A 26,493-nucleotide genomic window follows, 5' to 3' on the forward strand; every position below is an offset into this window, starting at 1 on the left:
TGGAGGAGTCCTTGATTCATGAGACCTGAATTCTGTTAGTTACTATGTCACTAGCTTTCTGTGTGACTTTGAATGCATTATCTCACATTTTTGGGCTGAGTTAACCAGTCAGTAAAATGAGGAGGATGACCAAGGTCAGACCCATCATTAGAATTAGATAATTTAATGGTCAGTGTGAGATGTTTAGAAACATTTGTAGACCCTTAAGTATTTAGGTTCTTTTTCTGAGAATACTATAGGTAAGGCAGATGATTCATTCATCAAGAACTTGTTGAATGTTTATATTCATGTTGGCAGAGTAGGAGATCCCCAGGGTGCATTGATAAAATGGTAGTCCATGCCCTCAGAGAACCAGCTCAGAGTCTCGTGAGATGAACAGACCATGATGATCCAAAGACCAGAGGGATTTGGAAGTGCGGTTGACCCCTCCATGTTCACAGATGTGTAACCTACAGATACAGAGGGCCAACTGTTCTCGGCCATTTTATATAAGAGACTTGAGCATCTGTGAATTTTGGTGTCTGGGCAGTGGGTGGTGGTCCAGGAATCAATCCCTCATGGAGACTGAAGGGCGATCATATATTTGAAGGATCCAGGTGTAGACTAAACTCTTGAGGGAGAAGTTATTGGAGTCTTAAACCCAGGTTTGAAAGGTGAGGAGGTTCTGTCTGCAACCTGTGGTTTTAATTTTTCAGAGACTGCCCACACACTTGCCATTGTGCAGGCATATATTCCCCTGAAGGGAAGATAGGTCTCTTACTGCCTGCTTCATCCCATCCTTTTAGGTAGCTGTGTCTCCTTCCTAGAAACCTAGAAATGCTGACTCAGGTCTGACATACCAGGAACCACATTATCTGCTGCCATGTAAATTCTTTCTCAAGTAGAAAGTAGGGAAAAATCCCCTACTTGTCCTCCTCGAGAGCCGAGTCTTCTGTAATGTTTCCTCGACTTCCCTGACAACGGCATCCTATTGTCTGCTTCCACAGCACTTTGTTTATGATTCTTCAGTGTACAGATCTTTCTCCTTCTCTGTATCTTTCTCCTTTTTCTCTGTTACAGAGCACCCAGCATAGTGCTCAATACATATTGGGAAGGGGAAGATAAATCTGCATCCTGGCTGGTTATATTTGGTCATTCAAGTAACTCTAATGATAGTAACGTTAATAATAGTAGCTTGCATGTTTTAAGAACTGACACAGGTTCAGTTTATGTGCCAGTCACAGTTCTGAGTGCTTTGCATGTAATGATTAATTTACTTCTCACAGCAGCCCTGTGAAGAGGTATTATGAGAATCCCCAGTTTGAGAAGTGAGAGGACTAAGGCTCAGAGAAGTGAAATACTTTGCCTCAGGTCACACAGCTGGGAGGTGGGGCATCAGCATATGAGCCCAGGCACCCTGGACTGCTTTCCTGATCTCTGTGTTATACTTGCATGAGTTGTGAAGGGCTCCCAAAGGTCTTCTACTTGTTATTGTGAGGTTAATTCTCAGCCAGGTTTTAAGTGGTTCCTTGTTTTCCCCAAGGGGTTGGCTGCAAAGGTGATGATCATTCCTTTTGCTCAGGTTTTCGTAAAGCCTTTCTGCCAGTGGAATATTTTGTAGCTGAAGCCATTTAGGAGACAATGAGGTGCTTAGGGACAGAGTGCTGCTGATCTGCTGATGACACAGTGTTTTATGTGCTTGGGTTTTAAAGGGTGCAGGCTGTGTTTCCTCAGGCCCAAATGACTGAGGGACATAAGTGAGAGTAAGCTGACTGCAGTTTAATCTGGAAGGATAGAGGTAATTTGTACAGACTGGTAAGGGTTTAGACTTGACTCAGAGAAAGGGTATTGCTTATAGAAAAGGCGGAAAAATACTAAAGTATATTTTATGTGCAAAACAAAGGGTCTGTCTGTGAAATCAGTAACGTCCAGGTGATGATTTTCAAAGAAAGATTATTTCCAAAATGAGACTGAAGCCATTTAAAGATGTGAATTGATGGGAGTATTCTTTTTTTTCACCACTCTCTCCTCACAGTTTGTCCCTAAGGTCAGCCAGCGATTCCTTCTCAGTGTCTGTCAGATTTGACACTTCTCGTATTCACCAGTCACTCCTTTGTTCCAGGACCTTTCTCATATCCCATTTATGTTACAGCAGCAGCTTCCAGGCTGGTCTCCCTGCCCTTGTCCCCTCTCCTTCCGTGTGTCGTGTACAGCAGTGGCCAGATTAAATACCCCCACTGCCCTCGTGAGGGAGCAGAACTAACTCCACCTGACAGAGCCCATCAGCAGTGGCACCCTTGCTCCCTGCGTACTTTCCAGCTTATTTCTTCATGTTCAGTATAGTTTGATCTTTATTTAACCATCACCTACCTTCCTATTGTAGGTATGTGATTTTAGTTAATACATTATTTCTCATTTAAGCCCCAGGATAGTCCAGAAAGATAGAGACTTTTATTCTTGTTCTCTAGATGAGGAAACCAAGAGGCAGAGAGGAGAAAACCCTACAAAGGAACTTCCACATGGATGCCAAATAATTAGCAGCTGAGTGAGTGAATGATGGAAAAGCCAGTAATTAGGAAAGCCTATGCAGTACTTGAACCTGTGTCAGTCTGTTTATAGAGCTTCTGTCACCTTGCCTCCCAGCGGAACCCTGCTTTGCAGATTACCTGACAGTTTTATGCACAGTTTTTCACACCTTTGCTCCCGTTATTTTTTCAGCCTGAGCTCTCTTAGTCCATTGCCTCATGTTCTGCAGAACACAGAACCTAGATCACTCCAGTTAGCACTTTGGTACTTGAACTGCTTTTTATCTTCCCATTCCCTCTAAACTTTCGTATCATTTACATTGTAAATACTCAAGCGACTGATTTGTGACTTTTCTAATCAAATCGTATGTGTGTGATATCATATACAGTAACATTTTTTCTTATGTATTTTCCTCAAACGAGTACTTCTCTTAGTGTTTAAGTGTTGGGTTTTGTTTTTTTCCTTTTTTGTTTTCAATTTTATTTTTGTTTCATTTGCACATCTTTCAGGATAACCTTTTTCTGTTCTGTTCATGATACCTGTCACTGGAGAGGTGTTGTCTGCCTTTGTTTGGTTCACAGTCATGTTCATCTCACAGCCTGTCTCTTCTTCTCTGTTGTTTGGAAGGAGTTGCCCAGTTTCTTCTGACACAAATCAGTAGAGGAGGAAGACTTCGGCATAAGGGATGTAGTCTCTGCCCTGGAGCTATCTATCCTTTAGGGGAAGGCATCTCAGAGCAGCAGCTGTTCCCACAACGTCAGCCATAACTGGTGCTCAGAGGTTGTGCGTGTGCCAGGCTGAGCTGAGGCGCTCAAGGTGGGCCATGTTCAAGCAGGTGCAGACATGCCCCCTAGCAATTGTTACCTCATTTAATTTAGTGATAACTTACTGAGCCTCTACTTTCTAGGCCCTCTGAGTACATATGTGAATAAATTCCTACCCCTGCTCTGAAGGAACTTGAATGTAGACTAGTAGGTACACAAGCCACAGTAAGGAGCATTAAGAAAGTTCTAGATTAAAGACAACTTAAAAAATCCAAGTTTCATGTATCTTTTTTTCATCAGTGAATGCTAAATCATCTTAACATCATTTAGTGTAATTTATTGTTAGTTTTGGGCTTCCCTGGTGGCTCACCAGTAAAGAATCTACCTGACAGTGCAGGAGACAGAGGTTTGATCCCTGGATCAGGAAGATCCCCTGGAGAAGGAAATGGCAATCCACTCCAGTATTCTTGCCTGTGAAATCCAATGGACAGAGGAGCCTGGTGGGCTCCAGTCCATGGGGTCACAACTAGACACAACTTAGCGACCAAACAACAATATTGTTTTAGGTTAGATGTAATTTTGCATTCTGCGTTTGTATACCTACCTTGGTAATCTTTAAATTTTTCTTTTTCTATATAAGTACTCCTTTTCAGTGACTAGCTTGCATTCCTTTGGCAGATACAGCACAATTTACATACCTCTTTCTTAGAAGTTGCTTTATGAACAGTCTTGTGGAGAAGACAAAGGTAGGGAGTCTTATCAGAGAGTAGAACAGTGTTCTTGGTGAAGATGCAGTTAAGCGATAGGAGTCATTTTGGCCTGAACATACGGTGGAACGTAGTTGTCTTTTCTTCCCTCCTTCTCTTCCCTTTCCTCTTCTTTTTCTTCTTCTCTCTCTTTCTTTTTATTGAGCTGCTAGTAGCCGGGGAGCATACAGAGAAAAAGATAGTTTGGTAAGTGGGGGGAATCCAGTGGTAGTTCATATCTAGGGATTTTTAACTTTGCAAAGTATTGGGAAACTTCCCTAATCATCTGAGAAGAGGTGTGTGCCACTACTGGTGCTTGAGGTGACTGGGGCTGTTCTAAGCCTCTGGCTGTTCACGCAAATAGACGTTCGAGGATATCTGATAAATCTGAGGGTGGAATTACTAGCACTTGATGTCTGCCTAGCCCTGTGGAGACAGTAGGCTTCCTGATGGGAAGGCTGGAATTGCTGAAGAATGGCGTGCTTCTGATTAAATGGAAAAAGACCAAGGATTAGAGCTAAAGAGAATGAATCCAATGTTAGACTGGTTAGCTTTATCTGTGGACTAGTTGTAGAGAGGGCATGACTTTTCCATCCTTAGATGGTGACAAGAAAAACAGAGGACTGGCAGTCACAGGATGTGTTTTCCCATCCTGAAGTTCTGCCCTTTTCTTGCCGGTAAGTCCTCATGAACGCTTTGAGCCTCAGTCTCCTCATGTGAAAGAAATGGGGATAATTATACCTACTGAGTAGTGGTTATTTTTCAAGTTAAGTGGAGAATACCTGTGAAAGTGCTGTAGTGGTGGCCTGCTCTTATTATTTTTAAAAATAATTTTTTTTATTTATTTATTTTTGGCTCTGCTGGGTTTTCATTGCTATGCAGGCTTTTCTATAGTTGTAGCAAGTGGAGACGACTCTCTCATTGCAGTGTGGGCTTCTCATTGCTGAGGCTACTCTTGTGGAGCACGGGCCGTAGGGCGCGTGGGCTTCAGTGGTTATGGCTCCCGGTCTCTAAGTCACAGGCTCAATAGTTGTGGCGCATGAGCTTAGTTGCTCCGCAGCATGTGGGATCTTCCTGGATTAGGGATTGAACCTGTGCCTCCTGCATTGGCAGGTGGATTCTTTTACCACTGAGCCACTTGGAAAGCTCTCTAACAAGTTATTATATTAACCATTATGTTTTGCACCTTGACTTTCTATCTCTGCTGTATCTGTTCATCAAGCGTTATCAGGATTATAATCCAAGGAGAAATTTAACCATGCCTAGCTTCACCAGTACTCACTTTGCCCACAGAAAATGGACTCGTGAGGCTGTGTAATGTTCATTTGCTAGTTAGAAAGAAAGTGAAACCATAGTTGTTTCAGTGAGATTTTTTTTCCTCTTTCCCACCTTGTGAAAAGTATATTCATATGTTTTATAAGATTCCCCTACATGTCTAATTTGGTGACAAGAATCACCATTATTGTTAAATTTATTATACTTTCACTTCTTTTCCCTGAGTGACTCATTATTGAATCTTGGAAATGCAACTGTGCTTTTGTTTAGGAGGAGGTGGTGGTGAGGGAGAACTTGGGAATGACTTTTAAATAAGAGAACTTTGCATTATATTTATCTGTCTGGAGGCAATAAATCTGTTTCAGCAGATTAAATACAGACTTCTTTATAAAGCCCTGTTTTCTCAAACCTCTTATCAGCAGCACTTGGCAGTAATCACACCTACGGAAACTTGTAATTTTCCTCAAGGAGGTGACACTGACAGAATTAAAAATGAAGGAGCCCCCCTGAAAAGCAAGTTCATTACAAATTAACAGTGGTCTTAGCAAAGCAGTGGGCTAAGGCGTGTCAAATAGCGATATGGATAAAGAAACCCAGCATTTTAAACTGTCAGAGCTGGGAGCAGGGCTAGCCTGAGAACAAATTAATCACATATTGTCAAGGCAAAGTTGCATCAAATTAACACATCGGATTCCAGCATATTAATGTTAGAATGCTTTCACCTGATTATTACTGCAAACCATTGCCACTCTTTGAATGCAAAGATATAATTAAATTGCTAAATAGAAAGTGCATATAATATCTCCACATGCATTTAGGATGCATGAGCTGAAAAGTGCACATCCTAGGAAGTGACAGATTCTATTTGTAGGGGGGAAACTTTACTTTTTTTCCCTTTTATTTACTTGGGAGTACCAGAGTATGAAATTAGAAAAGTTAGTTATGTTATTCATAGCCTATATGAGTTAGATGAAATACAGGTTTAATTAACTGATTTGCTACACTGGCTATGAGTACCTAATTACCTCTGCATTTTTTCTGGAAGAGAAATGGGAAGATATTGCATACTGGTCCTTTACAACATAGTCGTCCATTGCACGTGATCCTAGTGGTGGATCTATCATTAGATGGTCCTTTGGAGAAACCAGACTGACCATTCTGATCACTCTCTTATATGTGGAGCTTAATATCTGGCCCTGCTGGTGTGTGTGTGTTCTACGATCTTCAAAACTAGAATTCTGGCAGAAGCCCAGCTGTGGTTGACCATTCTGATTAAGGAAGCGGCCCAGCAGGAAGAACTTGCTTTTTTCTTAGACTCTGCTTGTCCCAGGTTATACTTGGGCCAGGCCTTCTGGCCTCTGTCTCTGCTACTCACATCCAGCCTTGCTGTCTCTGTTAGTCACACTTAGGCTTGACCACTCTCCCACTGTGCTATACCAAGCTCTGATGGTCCTCTACATTAAAATTTTTTTAAAACTCACCTACTTTCATGAAGCTTCCTTCAGCAACTCAGGCATTCATAGACTTCTCTCTTCAGCTTTGGAATAGAGCAGTCTTGATTCACAAATCTCAGGAGCAGCTGCAGGGCTTGTAAACCTGGACAAAGGAAGTAGTAATTACCAGGAGCCAGCATGGGTTCACTCAGAACCAAGCAGGGCAGGATAGCCTCATTTCCTGTTTGGTAGTGTGACTAGCTCGAGTACTCTGGTTGTGGTGTTCTGAATTTCAGTAAAGCATCTGACTGTTTTAGTAGAATCTTGTAGAGTATTCTGGCAGGCCGGCTGGAGACATGTTGGCCAGTAAGATTGTGGTCAGGTGGTTCTTGCACCTGGCTTGAATGACGAGACACAGAGTGACTAGGCCTGTGTCAATCCGGATGGCTATCTGTTGTGGCAGGCTGCAGGGCTCCATGTGTTCAGGGGCTTGAAGGAGAACATTGATGACAGGCTGATAACATTCATGGAAGGCAGAAACTGGGGCAAGAGCAGGCATGTTCTGGAACAAAGTCAGGGCCTGAAGTGGTCTTGACAAGATGGTACTTGCACTGAAGTCATCGCAGGCAAGTGTCGAGTTTGCAGGCACTGAAGGAGACGGGCGAAATGTGGTTTAACCAAGAAGTGCCTGAGAGAAAGCTGGCTGTGACTCAGAACGATTGAGCACAGCCAGAGAGATGGAAGAAAAACTCATTCGTTCGCATTCATTCTGAAATATTTCTTAAGTCTGTTGTTGTTCAGTCGCTCAGTGTGCCTGACTCTTTGTGACTCCATGGACTACAGCGTGCCAGGCTTCCCTGTCCCTCACTTATCTCCCAGAGTTTGCTCAAACTCATGTTCACTGAGTCAGTGATGCCATCCAACCATCTCATCCTCCTGAGTCTCATGACTCTGTATGTGCCAGGAACTTTGCTAAATGCTGAGGATACAATGGTGAGTAAGATAGAGTACCAAAACTCATGGTGTATGTAATCTTGTAGGAGATTGAAACAATTAGAATAAAACGTAGTCAATGCTATGGGAGGGAAAGTTCAGTAGGCTGAACTCCTTCAAGGAGGGGCACTTGGTCTGGGCTTAGGATGGGAGAGAATTAGGGAAGACTCCTTAGATGAACCCTAAGCCAAACTTTGAGAGATAGAAGGGAGTGAGTCGGGTAAGAAACTTCCAGGCAGGGGAAATGCTGGTTATAAAAATCTGAGGTGAGAGGGAGAAATTCTGGTGGATTCTAGGGGAATGAAGGTAGAGTGTGCCTGTAATGTAGAGGGTAGAAGAGGTGAGAGATGAGTGTTGATCAAAAGGTTTTGACCTGATCCTGAGAGTCATATTTTGAGCAAGAGATTGACATCCTTAGGTCTGAATAAAATCACTGTGCCTCCATTTAGCAAAAGCAAAGAGTTTATTGTGTGGGGGTAGTGCATTCCTGTAAGATGGACGTTGGCAGCTATAAACAGCCTGTGTTGAAACAGAGGCCTCCAGGAGGAGGTGGAGATGGAACAGAGTGTATGAGTTGGGATGTACAAAATCTGTGTGGAGAAAAGAAGACTCAGGAAGATTTAAGCATTGCCTGAACATAGTAGAAATGTCCTCAGAGGAGGGCTCTGAGTGACTCTGCCGAGCTGGGGACAGCAAAGGGAGTATTAACCATCTTTCCATGGTTACATGTTCATTGTTGGCCTTTTGTAGGAGGCGGTGTAGTAAACTAGAAAGAGCCTTAACTCCCTACACTAGCACTTTATATTTTCAGGCCTTACGTTGGGGTCTTTGATCCATTTTCAATTAAATTTTGTGCATGGTGTAAGGTTAAAGATCCAACTTCATTCTTTGACATGTGGATATTTAGTTTTTCCAGCACCATTTGTTGAGTCACAGTCTTTAAGTGACTTAGAATGAGAGCACAGCTCACAAGTGGAAAGATAATGTTTTATCTTCTGTCCTTCATATTTATATGATTTTCCCTGATAATCTACATAAAAAAGCCTTTATTTGAAATGCCCTTTGCTTATTGTGACAATCATTTCACATGATTTTATATATATATATATATACATAAAATCATTATGTTGTGTACCTTAAATACTCTATACCAATTATATCTCAATAAAGCTGTGAGAAAAGTACCCTTTCCCTCACCTCGTCACTTGCAGTCCATATTCTGTCCTACCATGGTTCCAGTTCTATGAATGTTTTGTTCTCTCTGCCTGAATGTCTCTTTGTCAGTGAATTTCTATTTATCTTTTAAGATTCAGCCCACATATGGCCTCCCTTGACTTCCTCAAGTTGTACTTAATCACACTCCCTTGTGTTGTGTTGCTGTGCTTAGTTGTTCAGTCGTGTCTGACTCTGTGCGACCCCGTGGACAGTAGCCCACCAGGCTCCTCTGTCCATGGAGATTCTCCAGGCAAGAATACTGAAGTGGGTTGCCATGCTCTCCTCCAGGGGATCTTCCCAACCCAGAGATCGAACCCAGGACTCCAGAATTGCAGGCAGATGCCTCCGTTTTATATATAATGAGCTGAGCTGCTGTCTCTTCAGTTCTAAAATTAGGATAGATTAGTTCTCTGAGGTCCCTTCTGGCTCCAACAGATGATGAAAATTGTACAGGGAATCCCTATCCAAGTATTCCCAGAGCTTCATTCCCAGAAATCTCACAAGATCTACCTTGAAATGAGACCAAATCTTAACTTTTTTTGGTTGGGAGCGGAGGTAGGGGACCTTAAGGAATTTTGCCATCTCAGGGTCGGGTGAAGTAAAGCGTGTTGGCTGAGCCTCACCAGTGCATTCTGTATCCAAAAGTTCTGTCTTTCACTGCAGGCAAGGCATTCCCATCCCACTCTCTTTTGGCCTCACTGTTCTCATTTCTAAAATTGGGAAGATTGGATAGAGTCATCAGTTTTTATTGATTCAGTATGTGTGTGTTTGAGGGGGTAATGAATGGATTTTGAAAAAGCATATTCAATATTCTGATGTTATATAAGGAAAATAAAAAGATAATTTTTACATTATAGTTACAAAAAAGTTAAGCCTCTTTGAAATTTGACTGTTGGGAACATACTGAAGATAGAATAAATTTTAATGGCTATGGTGAGGTGCACATCATCTTTGGGGGAGTATGAGATTTTTATAGTTATCAAAAAGGGTCATGGGTTAAAGATGGTCATGAAACACTGCATTAGTTTCTGTTGCTATCTAATTTTCTATGATTCTGTAATGAAAATTTCACAGAAGGCTTCAGAGGAATGAGCCCTACTTATTTCTAGTGTATGTATGAGTTGTACCTACAGTTTTTGTTTGCTTTTGTTTTTAAAATTGAATTCTGACACTGTTACCTTACTAGTTACATGACCATGGGCAAATCACTTAATCTCTCTAAGCCTCAGTTTTTTCATTTGTAAAAGAGACATGATGATAAAACACCTTCTATATAAGATTATAGTGATAATTAAATAACTAAAGCTCTTAGCTTAGTGGATGGTGCATCATAAATGTTCTGTTCATATTATTATTAGAGGTTTGGGGTGGATATTAACCACACCTCTCCCTGATCTGACTTTGGAGCCTTGAGAGTTCCAATATAGAAATCAGAAAAGTGGAATTTAAAGTATCCATTTTATTATTGGCAAATCTGGTTATGATTTGCAACCCTATTATTTCCTCCACTGAGTGTAGGTCAGCACTATCCAATAGAACTTTGTATGTTGATGGGAATGTTCTGTATCTATACTGCCCAGTAGGGTAGCCACCACTCAAACGTGACTGCTGAGTACTTGAAATGTGACTAGTGTGACTGTGGAACTGAAACTTAAATGTTATTTAAATTGATTTAAATTTACATAGGCACACGTGTCTAGTGGCTACTGTATTGGACAGTGCTTCTAAGTGCCTAGAACAGGTAAGGAAGGCCATGTCAGTTAACTTACTCTTCCTAGGACAAAGAAGAAACCATTTTCCCCTGTATTTCAAAAAGGGCACATATTATTAGGTCTGCATTGTGCCTAAAGCTAAGAAGCCTGGAAATAGAAGGAGTAGGTCCCCTTATGGGTTAGTCACTACATGTACAGAGCATTTTCTTAATAAATTTAAAATTTTCAATGCCTTAATGATAAAGACTTGTTTTTATTTTGCTTCATTCTGTACTTTAAATATGACCCTAGTTTTTTCCTTCTGTACTTGTGTAATTTATTTTTACCAAGTAATTGGATGATTCCAAGTGTAGCTTATTTTTAGACAGAACGAAAAGAAATACTTAAAAACCACAATTAAAATTAAATATTTTGTAAATCTCTGCCCTGAATTCAGTCTTATCTCATTTATATTGAACATGGCTTTTGGTAAGCTTATGGAAAATAATTTGTTTCTTTGCAGTTCTTTTTCTTCCTTCTTCATATTCTTTCTATTGAGCTTAAATATTAAAGGGAGTCTTATCAGTATAGCTTGTTTCTAGAAAGGGGAAAGTTGATGTTTCTTTTGAAATTTCCCCAAAGGAACATTGTGCTTATAGCTTTGCTCCATGTATCCGTGTAGTTTCACGACGTCGGACCTCCTATCGGCCATGAGTAACTGAGTGAATTCGAAATGACTATTTTGGAATTAGATCTTATATTTGAGAATTTTATCTTGAAATCGCCACCACATGTACTGCACCCCCTCCTGTTTATTGAAATAAACATTGGTTATGCTTCTAAAGTTTTCCATTGATAGCCTTTCTCATTATATTCAGCCTATTAAAGAGTGGCCTTAAAGACCCATGTATAATTATGGGATATGAGCAGTTATTTTAATGACTATGTAATTTATGTCGTGAGGATATAGCATATCTAAAGCAGCCTTCAATTAATTAGGCTGTTTAATCTACATGTATAAAAATTTCAATTAAAACCTCTTTGCTAAACTTCTTGTCCAGTTTTATTATATTTTGTATGGTTCAGTTGATTGAAACATCCTTGAAAATAGTTATTGTGTTGAAGTGGTAAAGCGGTGATTAAGGATTTACTATGTGTCAGGCATATGCTAAGTATTTCATATATATTATTTCATTTAATCCTCACAGCAGCGTGTGTGTGATATAGGTAGTGTCACTTGTTTAAACTGGTTCACAGATGTGAAAATTTCTCTGGTGGCTCAGAGTGTAAATCGTCTGCCTGCAATGCAGGAGACCTGGGTTCGATCCCTGAGTCAGGAAGATCCCCTGAAGAAGGAAATGGCAACCCACTCCGGTACTCTTGCCTGGAAAATCCCATGGCCGGAGAAGCCTGGTTAGGCTACAGTCCGTGGGGTCGCAAAGAGTCGGATGCGACTGAGCGACTTCACTTTCACTTTCAGTCCTCTCTACTGGAGTTAATATGACCTATTTCAGTGTGTCACAAGGATTAAACGAGATAGTACATGCCCACCTTGAAGTACGTACTCAAGAAATGGTAGCTATTCTTGCTTTTTTTGATTTCATATTTTAAACAGGTAGTGGTTCTTATGGTTCAAAAATGTAACAAGGTATTATACAGTGAAAAGCCTCTCTCCTTTCTGTCCTCCATTCATCTAGTGATGAACTCATTTTACTAGATATTCCAGAGTGTCCATGTGCAAATTTGAAAATATATTCTTATTTTTTCACCTTTTATACAAAATGTAACATACTACTAACACTGTTTCAGAGCTTGCTTATGTTACTTCACAATATAACTTGGAAATCTGCCTGTATTAGTGTCCAGAGAATTTCTAGAATTTCTCATTCGTTCTTATTGCTGCATAGTATTCCATTGTTTTGAAATATTATAATTTATTTAGCCAGTTCTCTGTTGATGGAGACTTGAGTTGTTTCTAATATTTTGCTATTATAAACAATGCAGCAATAAATGATCTTGTACATATGGCATTTTTCAAGTGTGCAATTATATACGTAGGATAAATTCCAGGAAGCAGAATTGCTGGGTCAAAGGGAATATGCCTTTACAATTTTTGTCAGTATTGCCAACTTGCTCTCCATAGGGGTTGTGCCAATTACACTGCTGCCAGCAATATATGAGAGTGCCTGTTTCCTCACAGCTTCACCACAGAATTTATCAAACGTTTGGATTTTTGCCAGTCTAATAGGTGAAAGGTGAATCTGTGTCATTTTAATTTGCATTTTCCTTATGAGTAAGGTTAAGCTTTTCATTTGTTTAAGAACCTTGGCAGTTTTGTGAACTTCCCAGATGTATTAAATTCTTGATCTGTTTCTAATTTTCTAGGAGTTCTTTATATATTAGGAAGATTAGTCCAGTTTATTGTGTATCTTTGAACTTTGTGGGTTTTTTGGACTATACATACTTTTTTAATATAAATTTCTCATTTTTTTCTTTATAGCATCTATATTTTGAATTCATTTGTTTGGGGAGGTATTTTTCATATGCTTTGAATATTTCTTGATATTTGCAGTTACTGCTGTTATAAATGGGGTCTTATTTTCTGTTATATTTCTAATTATGTGTGTGAAGGCTGCTGATTTCATGTTAATTTTGTATTCCTCTGTTTATAGTAGTTTTTCGTTAGTTCTTATAGGATATCCATATATAGGGCTTTCCTGGTGGCTCAGATGGTAACGTATCCTCCTGCAGTGTGGGAGATGTGGGTTCGATCCCTGGGTTGGGAAAATCCCCTGGAGAGGGGCATGGCAACCTGCTCCAGTGTTCTTGCCTGGAGAATCCTCATGGACAGAGGAGCCTGGTGGGCTTCAGTCAATGGGATCGGGTTGCAAAAAGTCAGACATGACTGAACGACAAAGCACATCCATATATAAGAGTACTATTAATATAGAATAACACAGTGATTTATTTTTACTGCTTTCATTTCTGTTTTCCTATATCTTTTCTTTTTTTTTTAGCGTTGCTGTTATTGTTATCACTGTTATTACTATGACAGTACTTGGCATTAAGCTGAAAGTTGGCATTAAGTAAATGTTAATTCTCCCTTTAAACTGCAAAATGTAAATATCTAAAATATAACTAGTCAGTGTTTATGTCAAGCAGAGAATATTAAGAAAAATTTTAATGAGTGAAAAAAAAGGAGGGAGAAGTGGAAACCGCCCTATACCCTAGAGATACTTTCCCGCAAGCTTGTAACAGCCTGTGTTAATTAGGGTGGGGCTTTTGTTTTAGTTTTTGCCATGGTTGAAAAGATAATCATTTGAGGTGTGTATATTTTGAGTGATTATGGGTGTTTTCTTTCTTTGAAATCATTTGGCATTCTTTTTCCTTTCACTCTGTAGAAAAATTAGTGCTTAACAATATACTATAAGATTATGTCTTTGTGTTCCACAAGTAATAACCATGCATTTTATTAAATATAGACTAGAATTTGAATTAGCAGCTGAAATGTTTAAGATTTTTCAGAGCTTCAATTAAACTTAGCAGGAATTTTTAATTTTTTTTCCTGCTAACTTCCTGTTTCTTGGTTCATAGTAGTCTTGGAATGAGATGTCTCTCACATTTAAACTTTCGCTTTTGAGAGTTTTGTTTTTGGTAAACTATAAGGAACTAGAAGAATTTGAAGGAGGAAATAGTATGAAGGAAAATTGAGTGTGAGTGTTCTAGCACATAATGCATTTCTATTTCTCTCCCTTCGTTGCTCCCTTCCTAAGTCCTTAAAGGAACCTGTTGGTTGCTTGGGAATAATTGGATTCTTTTCTTCTCCATATAAGCTGAAAAGGTGATGAGGCTCCTCATTCATCTATGAAGCAGAGAAATGGGTTCACTTACAGCTATGTCTTAAATTTTTAAAAATTAAATGGATACAGAAAAAAAAGTAAAGATATAGGCATTATACGAAGTTGTACAATAATCACCCATGTACCACCCAGTTTGGGAGGAAGAACGTTACTTTTACTGATGTTATTGCTGAAGTCTACTCTTTATTTTCTTTGCTGTCCTCCCACTTACAGAAGGTGTCTTTAATTCTCTCGCTTCTCCTTATAGCTTTATCCCATATATTTGTATCCCTAAACAATATAAACTTTTTGAACGTTATATAAATGCATTTATATATAATTACATATGTTGTTGTTTAGTCACTAAGTTGTGTCTGACTCTTCTGTGACTCCATGGACTATAGCCCACCAGGCTTCTCTGCCCATGGGATTTCCCAGATCTGGAATACTGGAGCGAGTTGCCATTTTTTTCTCCACGGGATCTTCCCAACCCAGGGATCAAACCCATGTCTCCTGCATTGGCAGGTGGGTTCTTTGCCACTGAATCACCAGGGAAGCCCATAATTACATGTATTTTTAATACAATTAAACATTATAAATATATTTTTAATAAATACTTAATTATACTCTAAGTATTCTGTAACTTTTCCCTGAACATCTGAGAGAAAAAAGAAATTCACCCATGTTCATGCCTGTAATTCATTGTACAAGTGTGGTGCAATTTATTTGTCTGTTCAGTTGTTGATGAACATTTGGGTTGTTTACAGTTTCTGCTATGAAAAATAATACTGTTTATAAATATTTCACATATATGAAAAAAACATTTTTGACTACGAATCACAGAAAATAAAAGATACATTTTACATCCTGACCTAGTTAGTATATACACACATAAGTAAGTACATGTGCACATACAGATATATGTCGAAACTAAATTTTCATGGAAGAATATTGACCAGAGCCAAGAGCAGATGCACTATGATATTTTTTATTCTAATCTAATCTCTTCTATTCATTTTAAGAAATGCTGGTCAAAATGGGCTCACTTGATTCCTCAGCCTTCAGGACCAAGGTTTGAAAACTCCTGTTCCAGAATACATGCAGACGTAGAATTACAGGGTTACAGCATGTGGTGCTAGCTCAGTAGTGTGTGTTACTGTTTCCTCATTCTCTCTTCTATTCTCATGGTTTATTTGTTTTTCCCAGATTAGTATCACACTGTTTTAATTATTTCAGACTTACAGCAATTTCTGATATCAGGTAAATCATGTCCCCTCAAACTCCTTTTTTTCTTATTCACAAACGCCTTGTGTATTATGGCCCCTTTATTGCTCTTGCATGTAAATTTTGAAACTTTGTCAAGTTTTTCAAAAATTCCTATTGAGATTTCAGTTAAAATTGGGCTAAATTTGTAGATCAGTTTGAGAGAGTTGACGTCTCTACCATTTTGAACATGATATATCTCTCCATTTAATTGATAATAAACTGTCTTTCATAAAATTTTGTAATTTCTTCATAGAAATTTTATATGTCTTTTGTTAGATTGAATCCCACATACTTAATATATTTTGATTCTATTATCAATATCTTTTAAATCACAGTGTCTCCCTTTTTGTTGTTGTTGTTCAGTCACTCAGTCGTGTCTGACTCTTTGCGACCCCATGGACTACAGCACACCAGGCTTCCTGTCCTTTGCCACCTCCCAGAGCTTGCTCAAACTCATGTCCATCAAGTCGGTGATGCCATCCAACCATCTCATCCTCTGTCATCCCCTTCTCCTCCTGCCTTCAGTCTTTCCCAGCATCAGGGTCTTTTCAAATGAGTCGACTCTTGGCATCAGGTGGCCAAAGTATTGGTGCTTCAGCTTCAGCATCAGTTCTTCCAATGAATATTCAGGATTGATTTCTTTTAGGGTTCACTGATTTGATCTCCTTGCTGTCCAAGAGACTCTCAAGAGTCTTCTCCAACACCACAGTTCAACACCACATTTTTTGTTGCTAATGTTTAGAAATAGCAGTTGATTCTCACATACAGATTTGATTTCAACAACCCTAATAAACTCTTATCAATCGTATTTTATACATTTTTTTGGTAGTCTGTGGCATCAGTCTTTGCAAATATGATAGTTTTATTGTTATTAATAGGCTTCCCTGGTGGCTCAGATGGTAAAGAATCTACCTGCAATGTGGGAGACCCGAGTTCAATCCCTGGGTTGGGAAGATCCCCTGGAGGAGGGCATGTATTCTTGCCTGGAGAATCCCCATGGACAGAGGAGCCTGGCAAGCTACAGTCCATGGGATCACAAAGAGTCGGACATGACCGATCCACTAAGTCCATTGTTATTAATATTATTTATATGTTAATATAAATTTATTAATAAATATATAATATTTATAAATTTATTTATTATAAATAAATTTATAATAAAATATATACAATAATATATAATAAACATTTAATAAATAAGTAATATATATAATACATGTTATATATATATAGCCTATATATAGGCTGTTCTGTGCAGCTTGTGGGATCTTAGTTCAACCAGGAATTGAACCTGGACCCCAGCAGTGTATGCACTGAGTCTTAATCACTGAATTGCCAGGGAAATTACAGTTTTATTATTTTTGTTCCAATCTTTATACTTTTATTTCTTTTTTGACTTTCACTGTTGTTTCTTTTTTGCCTTACTGAACTGGCTGAGAGCTCTAATACCATGCCAAAAAGAGGCATTCTTCTTCTGATATTAAAGGAAATGCTTTCATTGTTTTATCATTAAGAATGATATTTGTTGTTTGGGAGATGACTTATGTTGGATTAAGAAAGGTCTCTTACTCCTAGTTTGCCAAGGTTATTATTTTTTAATTATGAGTGAATGTTCAATATATCAAGTGTGTTTTCTATATTTATGTCACTACCGTATTATTTTTCTTCTTTAATTTCTTAATCTGATTAATTGTATTAATTTATTTTCTTTATTTAATTGACTTTGCATTGATAAGATAAATTCAACTTTGTTCGTCAAGTATCCTGATTTTTACCTACAGTGGGATTGGTTGACTAGTTTTTTGGCTTTTAAGTCTTTGTTTACATTGACCTGTAGTATTTCTATCCCATACTCTCAGGTTTTTTTTTTTTTTTTTTTTTTTTTTCCACATGATTATCTCAATTTATACAGAAAAAAGTCTTTAACAAAATTTAACATGCTTTCATGGTAACACACTACGAAAAAACTACGAATTAAAACAAAAATTCTAGGATACAAAATTAATACACAGAAATCTCTTGCATTCCTATACACTAACAATGAAAGCTCAAAAGGAGAAATTAAGGAAAGAAGCCCATCTACAATTTCATCAAAAAGTATCAGTTCAGTTCAGTCGCTCAGTCGTGTCTGACTCTTTGCGACCCCGTGAATCGCAGCACACCAGGCCTCTCTGTCCATCACCAACTCCCGGAGTCTACCCAAATCCATGTCCATCGAGTCGGTGATGCCATCCAACCATCTCATCCTCTGTCATCCCCTTCTCCTCCTGCCCCCAATCCTACCCAGCATTAGGGTCTTTTCCAATGAGTCAACCCTTCGCATGAGGTGGCCAAAGTATTGGAGTTTCAGCTTCAACATCAGACCTTCCAATGAACACCCAGGATTGATCTCTTTTAGGATGGATTGATTGGATCTCCTTGCAGTCCAAGGGACTCTCAAGAGTCTTCTCCAACACCACAGTTCAAAAGCATCAATTCTTAGGCGCTCAGCTTTCTTCACCGTCCAACTCTCACATCCATACATGACCACTGGAAAAACCATAGCCTTGACTAGACAGACTTTTGTTGGCAAAGTAATGTCTCTGCTTTTAAATATGCTATCTAGGTTGGCCATAACCTTCCTTCCAAGGAGTAAGCGTCTTTTAATTTCATGGCTGCAATCACCATCAGCAGTGATTCTAGAGCCCCAAAAAATAAAGTCTGACACTGTTTCCACTGTTTCCCCATCTATTTCCCATGAAGTGATGGGACCAGATGCCATGATCTTAGTTTTCTGAACGTTGAGCTTTAAGCCAACTTTTTCACTCTCCTCTTTCACCTTCATCAAGAGGCTCTTTAGTTCTTCTTCACTTTCTGCCATAAGGGTGGTGTCATCCGCATATCTGAGGTTATTGATATTTCTCCCGGCAATCTTGATTCCAGCTTGTGTTTCTTCCAGCCCAGCGTTTCTCATGATGTACTACCTAGGAATAAACCTACTGAAGGAGGCAAAAGACTTGAATACAGAAAACTGTAAGATACTGGTGAAAGAAATCAAAGATTACACAAATGGATGGAGACACATACCACATTCTTAGACTGGAAGAATTAATATTGTCAAAATGACAATACTACCCAAAGTAATCTATAAATTCAATGCAATCCCTATAAAATTACCAATAGCATTTTTCACGGAATTAGAATAAATAATTTTACAATTTGTATGGAAACACAAATGACCCTAAATGGCCAAAGTAATCTTGAGAAAGAAAAACAGAGCTGGAGAAATCAGGTTCCCTGGCTTCAGTTCAGTTCAGTCGCTCAGTCGTGTCCGACTCTTTGTGACCCCATGAACTACAATACGCCAGGCCTCCCTGTCCATCACCAATTCCCGGAGTCTACCCAAACCCACATCTGTTGAGTCAGTGATGCCATCCAGCCATCTCATCCTCTGTCATCCCCTTCTCCTCCTGCCCTCAATCTTTCCCAGCATCAGGGTCTTTTCAAATGAGTTAGCTCTTCACATCAGGTGGCCAAAGTATTGGATTTTCAGCTTCAACATCAGTCCTTCCAATGAACACCCAGGACTGATCTCCTTTAGAATGGACTGGTTGGATCTCCTTGCAGTCCAAGGGACTCTCAAGAGTCTTCTCCAACACCACAGTTCAAAAGCATCAATTCTTCGGCGCTCAGCTTTCTTTATAGTCCAACTCCCACATCCATACATGACCACTGGAAAAGCCATAGCCTTGACTAGATAGACATTTGTTGACAAAGTAATATCTCTGCTTTTTAATATGCTGTCTAAGTTGGTCATAACTTTCCTTCCAGGGAGTAAGCATCTTTTAATTTCATAGCTGCAATCACCATCTGCAGTGATTTTAGAACCCCAAAAGCCCTGGCTTCAGACTACATTACAAAGACACAGTCATCATAACAGTAGGGTACTGGCACAAAAACAGAAATATAGATCAATGTAACAGGATAGAAAATCCAAAGATAAACCCACATGCCAATGGTCACCTAATCTACGACAAAGGAGGCAAGAACATGCAATGGAGAAAAAAGTCTTTTCAATAAATGATGCTGAGAAAACCGGACAGTTACTTGTAAAAGAATGAAATTAGAACATTCTCTAACACCATACACAAAAATAAACTCAAAATGAATTAAACACCTAAATATAAAACTATCTACTATAAAACTCTTATAGAAAAACACAGGCAGGACACTCTCTGACATAAATTGCAGCAAGGTCTTTTTTGGTCCACTTCCTAGAGTAATGAAAATAAAACCAAAGATAAATAAATGGGACCTAATTAAACTCAAAAGCTTTTGCACAGCAAAGGAAACCATATAGAAAATGAAAACACAACCCTCAGAATGAGAGAAAATATTTGCAAACAAAGTGACCAAGAAGGGATTAATTTTCAAAATGTACAAACAGCTCATGAAGGTCAATATCCAAAAAACAGCCCAATGAAAAAATGGGTGGAAGATCTAAATATAGTTGTTTCTCCAAAGAAGACATTGAAATGGCCAAAAAGCATATTAAAAAGATGCTCAACATCACTAATTATTAGAGAAATGCAGATCAAAACTACAATGAGGTATCACCTCACATTGGTCAGAATCAAAGTGAAAGTGTTATTCACTCAGTCATGTCCGACTCTCTGCAACACCATGGACTGCAACATGCCAGGCTTCTCTGTCCATGGAATTCTCCAGGCAAGAACATTGGAGTGGGTATCTATCTCCAGGGGATCTTCCCAACCCAGAAATCGAACCCAGGTCTCCTGCATTACAGGCAGATTCTTTACTGAGACATCACGGAAGCCCCATGGAGAACAGTATGGAGGCTCCTTAAAAAACTAAAGATGAAGCTACCATATGATCCAGCAATCACAATCCTGGGCATTTATTCAGATAAAATCATACTTCAAAAAGATACATGCACCCTAATGTCACTGCAGTGTTTTTTACAATAGCCAAGTGTCGGGAGCCACGATAGGCATTACTGACAAAATGGAGGCACGGCCCCAACCCCCTCTCTTCATCCCGCAGGCACGGTCCCGGGATGAAGGAGTTAGGTCTTGTGATTCTGACTTGTCCTTTCCTTCCTCCGGTTGAGTTGGCCTTGGTAGAATTTGTTCACGGACTTCTGGTTGAGGCTTGTCTCCTAATTCTAACAGCACAGTGTACAGGGCATAGCATGGGTCTGGGCGTTCTTTAATGCCTACTTTCTCCTACTAGAAAATCATATAATTCTCTTAGTAGATCTCTTCCTCAAAAGGGAATATTCAGGCTGCTGCTACTGCTAAGTCGCTTCAGTCGTGCCCGACTCTGTGCGACCCCACAGACGGCAGCCCACCAGGTTCCGCCGTCCCTGGGATTCTCCAGGCAAGAACACGGGAGTGGGTTGCCGTTTCCTTCTCCAGTGTATGAAAGAGAAAAGTGAAAGTGAAGTCGCTCAGTCGTGTCCGACTCTTATCGACCCCGTGGACTGTAGCCTACCAGGCTCCTCCGTCCATGGGATTTTTCCTACTCTCAGGTTTTGATATGGATGTTTTCTAGTCTTGCAAAGTGATTTAGGAATTGTTCTTTTTCAGTACCACTGATTAGTATGGGTAATATTAACACTTATTTTCTTGCGCTCCAAAATCAGACTGCAGCCATCAAATTAAAAATGTTTGCTTCTTGGAAGCAAAGCTGTAACAAACCTAGACATCGTATTAAATAGAAGAGACATCACTTTGCCAGCCAAGGTCCGTCTAGTCAAAGCTATGGTTTTTCCAGTATTCATGCACAGATGTGAGGTTGGACCATAAAGAAGGCTGAGCGCTGAAGAACTGATGCTTTTGAAGTGTGATGCTGGAGAAGGCTCTTGAGAGTCTCTTGGACTGCAAGGAGATCAAACCAGTTAATCCTAAATGAAATCAATCCTGAATATTCTTTGGAAAGACTGACTGAAACTAAAGCTCCAATACTTTGGCCACCTGATGCGAAGAATCGACTCATTGGAAAAGACCCTGATGGTGAGAAAGATTGAGGGCAGAACAAGAAGGGGGAGACAGAGGATGATGTGGTTGGATAGCATCGTTGGCTCAATGGACATGAGTTTGAGCAAGTTCTGGGAGATAGTGAAGGACAGGGAAGCCTAGAGCACTGCAGTCCATGGGATATCAAAGAGTTGGACACTACTGAGCAACTGAACAACAGCAAAAACAACAACATAAGCTCTATCTATATTTCAAATGTTTGGTAGAACTTGCTGATAAAACTAGTTGTCACAGGTTGGGTTTTCCTGGGAAGCTGACTCTGAAATCGAGATGAGCATGCAAGAAATTTGTTAAAGAGGGCTTTCTGGATTATTACCTGCTAGGAGGAGGGAAGGAAACAGGATAGAGTAGAAGGAACTGGATGGTAGTGCTTACACCATGGAGCATTTGAAGTTAGGATGGCCCTTTGGGGTTGTCCTAAGTTAGGATAAGGGGACCAGGCCTTAATATTTCTACAGTGTCCATGCCAGTCTAGCCTTTGTACTGTTTATGTTTACTAGATTGTGTAAGTTAATACGAATTTACTGGGACCACTCCTTCATCTCTGTGATGGGTTTCTGATTTGCTGGGAAACTTATGTAAGAAAGGTTCAAAGAATAAACTATGTTTTCTCTTCAGTTGTGGGACCAATACATGTGCAGTTTTAGTCATTGTATTTTTCATTTCTAGAAGTCCCATTTTAATCTTTGATCTTTGTCCCAAAGATCTATTTGGTAATTTTTAAAACTTTTCATTATGAAACATTTAATAATAACTTTCTTAAGTAATAATAGTATAGTGATCATCCTTATACCTACCACCTATGCTCATTAACATTTTTTCTATATTTGCTTTATGTTTTATTTAGCCATTTCAAAATTGCCATTCACTGTTTTTTATTTTAAGTTTTTATTTTGTATAATATAGTCGATTAATAATGTTGTGATAGTTTCTGGTGAACAGTGAAGCAACTCAGCCAAACATGTACATGTATCACTCAGGCAAACATGTACATGTATCCAACAATTCACTCTTAAACACTTCAGCTTGCATCTTCTAAGGAGAGTGACTTTCTCTTACTCATGTACACATCTTGAATAATATTTTATAGTCTGTTGTTCCTATCCATACTTTTAGTACTTCAGAATTTTTCTTTAAACATTTATATTGTGTTTCTGCACAGTCTTTTAACTCTTATATAATGCCATCTATGTTTTGTGATTGGGGGCTGTAACAAGTTAGTTTTTTCAACTTTTTTTTGGAGGAGTTAGAATTATTTGAGGCATATAGGTTCTTCCTGAGAGGGTTTGTTTGATCCTGTCTGGTACCTGGGAGCACTATCAGCCCAAATTCTTGGTTTGAGTCGTTCTGGTCCATCAGGTGGTATGAATTTGGTATGAAAATCTTATACTTATATGAATATGAATGCCAGGTTGTGGTTATTAAGTCTCAGAAAAAAAAATATTTTGGACAGGCATTTTTCCTCATCAGGTGGAGAAGCTTAATTCTAATTTATGCTCACATATATGGGGCTTCCCTGATGGCTCAGAAGGTAAAGCATCTGCCTGCAATGCTGGAGACCCAGCTTCGATCCCTGGGTTGGGAAGATCCCCTGGAGAAGGAAATGGCAACCCACTCCAGTATTCTTGCCTGAAGAATCCCACAGACGGAGGAGCCTGGTAGACTACAGTCCACGGGGTTGCAAAGAGTCGGACATGACTGAGCGACTTCGCTTATAGGGCTTTTGGGTTTCAGCTTTATTTTGATTGGGCTATCCTGTGTATCCAGCTGACACTTAATATCACCTTACTTGGCAAATACCATCACTAAGTCAAAAATTGTTTTCTGTTTCCCTTTCGAGGTTTCCCTTTTCATTTTATTTTTGGGCCTTTGTGAATTCCTTCAACACTTGCCAGCCTATTGGGTAAAATAAGTGTTTTATATTACATATACTTTATATTTATCAAAATCTTTAGTTTTATTTTAGGTGGTTGGTTAGGGTACATTGCCATCTGGCTGAAATAGAAGTCCTTTAGTAATAAAAGTTTTTTACTGTGTTTTCTTAAATGCTGTGGAAAGAATACATGTTACTGAAGGAAGAGAAAGATAAGAGATAACTTATATGTAAATATATCATCGTTCTTGATTTCATGAAAATGTTGATACAAAGTATAATACAAGGCTCCCCCCCCCCTTCAAAAAAAGAACTTTAAGGTATTTGGTTTTGGAGGAAATTATAGTAGGTGAGGATTGTGATCTTTTGAGTCAGTCAGACTGGGTTTCCACTTGAATTATCTCACTAGCTGTGTGACCTTTAGTAATTTTTTTAAGTTGTTAGCAGCAGCAGCAGCAGTTTATTTATCTGTAAAATGGGGTGATGACAGTTTTGAAGATCAAAAGAGATAATATATGTAGAGGGCTCAGCCTTGTGCCCGAGTAAATGTTAGCTCATTTAAATTTTTGTTTCTCTCTTTCCGGTAGTATTCATGGTGCTAATACAGAGTGTTAGATGTGAAACATCTCACATTCCACATGTAATCATGTGAAATGGAATATGGGGACATGGGAGACATAGCCATAAAGGGAAAAACAAGAAAAGTGCTTTCAGGTTAGAAGATGGGGAGGAAGACAGTAAGCTTGGCAGGTGACCAGAGCCAAGGAGACCCTTTGGCTTCCCTCAGCTTTCCAGGAGCAGGGTCTCTTAAGGATGCTCTCTGCTCTGACTCTTTCTTTCGTGTTCTGTTCAATTAGTTGTACATCCCTACACCTTCAGGTCAGAGGGAGCTCTTACTTTGTATTGCCCAACAGAAATGCCTGCTGCTGCTGCTAAGTCGCTTCAGACAGAAATGCCTAGGGTGCTTTAGAAAAAGGAAACTTGTTCTCTTCTACAGGGGTCTCAAGGGTAGTCAAGGATTTTCATTCTCACAAGTTCAGCAAGTAACCATTTGGTATCCCCAGAGTTCTGCAAGTACCTTAAAAGAAAAGAGATACAGCTGCACTCTTCTGAATAGAAAATAATCAACAGGAATATTGAAATACACACACACACACACACACACACACACACACACACACACACACACACACACACACACACACACACACACACACACACACACACACACACACTATGCAGCATCAGCATATGTTCGATAGTGTGAAGCTTTTAGATTTTTTTTTCCTCCTTCCCTTGGTATGATTCAGTCTAATTCTTATATAACTTTTTCATTAGACCAACTTTTTCATTTCCTCCAAATACCAAATACCAAATGCCTGTTCCACTGTGGAACATCAGAAATAAGAGGGAATTGTGTCACCCATTTCCTTGTAACCTTTGACTCTATATATCTTTGCGTGCCCAAAGACAAGAAAACTGTGTCTTATTCATTCATTGTCTGTATATATTTCTCTTGGTACTGCTGTTGTCATTTTGGTTTTTTAGTAAGGGAAATTGGCTTATTTGAAACGTTTGTCTTAATCCTCTATGGAAATATCAGTTTACAGGAAGGTTAAGGCAGCTCGTTTAGGTTCCTCTCAGAGTCTCTGCTGCAATTGTCGGAAAGGAAGCCCCAGGGAAGCCCCAGAGCACAGGCTTTGGAAGAGCAGTGGCTGCGCAGAAGACACACTCGAGATGCATTATCAGGTGCTGTCTGGAGAGCAGAAATTACGGTGTGAAGGCGGAAATGCTGATGTCTCCACTTTGCCAACTTAGCACAAACATCTTCTTTATCTTTGGTGAATTTTGGTGCCATAGAGGCGGCTCCAAGAAACCTTAAATTGCAAGTGTGTAATTGTTTTTAGAATCCTGGCTTGAAAGCATGGTGTTTGGGGGTTTTCTTGACTTGCATTCTTTTTTTTAAAGGAAAAGGATTCATAGCATCCCCTGTCAGTGCCATTTCCCTTTCTGTGATGACTTGTTCACTGTTACATCAAAGGATGCAGGAAGTAAGGAAGGCATACATAAATAGATAAATGAACAAACAAATAAATAAAAAGCTTTGCTGCCTTTGTTAACATCTTAAAAAGGCTTGACTATAACATAATGGGAACAGAGCAGCTATTTGATTGCAACCTTAGGATTTTTCCTTGAAACTTCAAAGCATGTCGGATTTATTTACTGTTTTAAATAACCCTATGACATGCGAGAAGAAGTAAGCCGTGATTGCAGTAGGACTTTTGAATGTATTATCATCCTGGTCAGGGTAGGTGCCGGCATGGAATACTCTCATCACAGTGCTTGCTTGCCCACTGACATGTCATATCTATCCTTTGTAAGGCCCAGAAGATGATTTGTAAATTATTTGCTTCTTGCCCCTGTTCAGTGTTTTGTTTCTTTTTTTAACCATCCTAACCATATTTAGGGACTTCCCTGGTGGCTCAGAGGTTAAAGCGTCTGCCTCCAATGCAGGAGACCCGGGTTCGATCCCTGGGTTGGGAAGATTCCCCGGAGAAGGAAATGGCAACCCACTCCAGTATTCTTGCCTGGAGAATCCCATGGACGGAGGAGCCTGGTAGGCTACAGTCCATGGGGTCGCAAAGAGTCGGACACGACTGAGCGACTTCAGTTTCACTTTCAACCATATTTAAGTGTGCAGTTGAGTGGTATTAAATACATTCATAATGTTATATGATCACACGACGATGTGTCTCCATAACGCTTTTCTTCTTGTGAAGCTGAAACTTTATACTCCTTAAACACAACTCCCCATTCTTCCCTCCCCCTAGTCCCTGGCAGCCACCATTCTACTT

The 26,493-nt window shown here is 39.4% G+C and overlaps 1 protein-coding gene and 1 non-coding gene across 38 annotated transcripts in view; both read left to right on the forward strand.

The window, feature by feature from the left end:
- Positions 1–26,493, forward strand: part of MAPKAP1 (MAPK associated protein 1) — a 233,532-nt gene that overhangs the window by 65,583 nt on the left and 141,456 nt on the right. The gene's annotated exons all lie outside the window — the stretch shown is intronic.
- TRNAW-CCA (transfer RNA tryptophan (anticodon CCA)) lies at positions 26,111–26,182 on the forward strand. The gene has a single exon. It is a non-coding gene; the product is annotated as a tRNA-Trp (tRNA).

The sequence above is a fragment of the Giraffa tippelskirchi genome, chromosome 4 (assembly GCF_054371585.1).
Source record: "Giraffa tippelskirchi isolate mGirTip1 chromosome 4, T2T-mGirTip1v1.2.pri, whole genome shotgun sequence".
Lineage (NCBI taxonomy): Eukaryota > Metazoa > Chordata > Mammalia > Artiodactyla > Giraffidae > Giraffa > Giraffa tippelskirchi.